Below are 3,169 nucleotides of genomic sequence, written 5' to 3'. Positions count from 1 at the left end.
ACTCAAAACGATGCATCTGCCGGCTTCTTCCGGAGCTGAAGTGGGCCTTCAAAGCGGCCGTGGCTGTGACGTACTTATCATTTGATAAGGTGAGCGTGGCGAAGATTCACTGTTCCTCCTGCCCGAGACAATGGCGCAGGAGCGCGCACTTCCTCGCCTCCACTAGGTCTGAGTGTCCCAAAGCTAGCAAATAATATTCAAACGACGTCACCCAGCGATCCCAAGGAACAGCTGGATCGCCAGGAACAGGTAGGAAAGGTGGCGGTGGTGGTAAGACAAGTTCAGACATCGTCGTTCGCCAAATGTTGTGTTTGTGTACTATAGGACTCAATAACCACACCATGTAGCTCCGTTCATGCTGCGTTTACTGAACTGACGCAAACCTTTATACATTTGTTCACCCTTGCCATAAAACCACTGTCGTTAGCCTTAAAGGTACTGTAACTACAACAGGAGTCCAACAGGAAACAATACTGCACGTTTTCAGACATAACAGCTGGTATTTATTTTGATCTAGTAATGTGAACCAATTTTTTTGAGAAAAAAGTTGAAAAGCACAGCTGGTTGAAAGCGAAATGTGAAACTTACGTTTCCGGTCTCCAGCATTCGTGTGCATGAATGGACGACAACAATGGAACGAAAAGTTTAGTGTGACCGCCTTTTAAACCGTCTAGCAACCGTAAAAATTCGCACTTTGCGCTCTGTAGATGTTGACAAAGCAATGAATTAGTGTAGAGTGTACAATGCACACCAAATGCCATGCGAGGGCACACATAGTAGACCTGCTCTTTTCAGAACAGGCCGTCTCTCAGGGAGGACAAGAGGAGTTAAGTACAGGTGATGCCGTTGTCCCGCTTGTCAGTTCCTGTTCAGTCATTTCCGGTGTTTTAGAGGCCTTGAAACGGCAAGCCCTGTTAATGTTTGACCATCATCTGGGAATACAAGTGGCAGCTGCAATGGTTCTTATCACATGAAAACACTTAATGTATGAGCCTTATCTCCCTACAGACACAGATGGCGTGGTCGGTCTCGTGTTTCAAAACAGACGCACGTTTAAGCTTTTTTATAAAATAAAATATTGGCCCATCTGTATAATATGGTGGTACATTCTTCAGTTAACGTCTATGCATATTTTTCAGTCATTAAATTGTCCAAAAGCACACCCCTCCACACGATTTGAGATATTCTTCACATAGCATGGTAATCGTTTTAGCTGCCTCAAGTGCTAACAAAATTGTTCTTGAATTTTTGGTGAAAGTCCACAGGTTATTGGAATATCCAGTGTTTGTCTGTGTGAGGCTATAATCTCCCCCCATTCTGTTGTTGTTGAGCTGCATAAGTAACAAGCATAAGCTTGCAAAGCCAATCTCAGCACATTTTCATAACTTCCAAACACCTTTCACGTCACCTCAGGCCGGATGGAATACCACAAAATTCTGATGATTCCAGAAAAATGCAAAATGCTTCCTCGTGAATGCAAAGCAGAAGATGAGATTTAAAGTGAAGGAGAGAGAGAGAGAGAGAGAGAGAGAGAGAGAGACCCTCCCTCCTTCATTCCCTTTTATTTCTCACCCCCACCAGTCTCTACCATTTATACCTGTTCCATCAATTTTATCCTAATGTTTTCTTTTCATTTTCTGCTTCTTAACTCTACATTTCCTGTTCTTTATTTTGGGTCCTCTCTGCTGGTTCTCTCACAAAATATCTCTGCTCCTTTCTCATCATCTGACTGGTGGAATCTGTTTCACTGGCTCTCATCCAAAGCAGCTAGATTTGAGATGAATCCAGGCAGAATAAACTCTTGGAGGACAGTTGATTCTAGCAAGGAGCAAAAGAAAATGAGAGCAATCAAGAAAGTCTAAAAGACACAAAATTGTAATCTGTTTCTTAATAGAATCTTTAAAATGTACAACATGCTAATGCTAACTATATGTAATATATAGTTTCACAAATCATGTTTCATAGGCACAAATTGAGCTTGTTAAATGTAAAGTATGTCATTTGGAGCGCAATTGCATACATTCAAAAAGGAGGTCCAGAATGCGTGAAGGTAGAGCTATTTTACATTATTCACCTTCCAAAAACTCGAAAAATTTCTCAATAGCAAAACTAGTAGGCCTAAAATCTACTAATACAACTGAACTATTTAGAATTTATACATTGCAATATGATGAAATATTTGGGATTTATATGTTGCTTACAAAAAATATTCAGTCAGAATACACAACTGTTTTGAATGGCTGTGAATAGATCTTAGTCAGATTAGATTCCATATTGAATTTAAAGTCCCCATGAAATCAAAATTGAAGTTTTTTTTATTTTATTTTAGTATGAATAACCTATTATCTATAAGCTAGTGTGCTCCAAAACAATGACAAAAAAATTTAATCTCTCACTTCTGCCAATATGGATTAATGATTTTAATGATATCACTCTGCACTTCTTCTCATCGGATTTTCTGTCAAATCAAATGCTCTCTAGAATCTAAAGTGCCCCGCCCACTACATTATAAATAGACACTGAAGCTGCGGCTGAAATTGGTCACTTGTTTACACGTTTGCCATTTTCAACATGGTGAATGGCTCATGGTACACTAGGTGATAGGGAATGATTCAGACATGTAGTGTAAATTTGATTTTCCATTGGGGAGAATAAGTCTGGTTTAACTCCATTGTCATTCGAACTGCCGGATTTGGACCTATTAGAATTCTACACAGAATGCCATATTTTAAAGCGGTTAGAGATAGAAGGAAACTGGGACTTTACCGACCTCAGCGGCTCTGGCCGAGCCGGGAGAGGAACTGTTCGATATGTTCTGCCCTGTCTTCCTGTTTCAGTGGAAATTACGCAGTGAATAAAGCAGCACATTTCAAGGGACATCAGTGGGCCTTTAAAGGGAGTTCACCCAAAAATGAAAATTTTGACATCATTTACTCACCCTCATGTCGTTCCAAACCTGTATGAGTTTCTTTCTTCTGTTGAACAGAAAATAAGATCTTTTTTAAGAATGTTGGAAACCAGAGAGTTGGTAGCCATTGATTTCCATAGTATTTTTCCTACTATGGAAGTCAATGGGTGCCTTTTAACGCAGATGAAAATGAGGCTGTGGGGGATAGACGTTGGGCTAAGTACAGTCTACTCTTCACAATGACACACAGCCCTGACCTTT

This window comes from Pimephales promelas, chromosome 19 (assembly GCF_988280905.1).
Source record: "Pimephales promelas chromosome 19, fPimPro1.hap1.1, whole genome shotgun sequence".
NCBI lineage: Eukaryota > Metazoa > Chordata > Actinopteri > Cypriniformes > Leuciscidae > Pimephales > Pimephales promelas.
The sequence above is the reverse complement of the archived record's forward strand: the minus strand, read 5'-3'. Positions refer to the sequence as shown.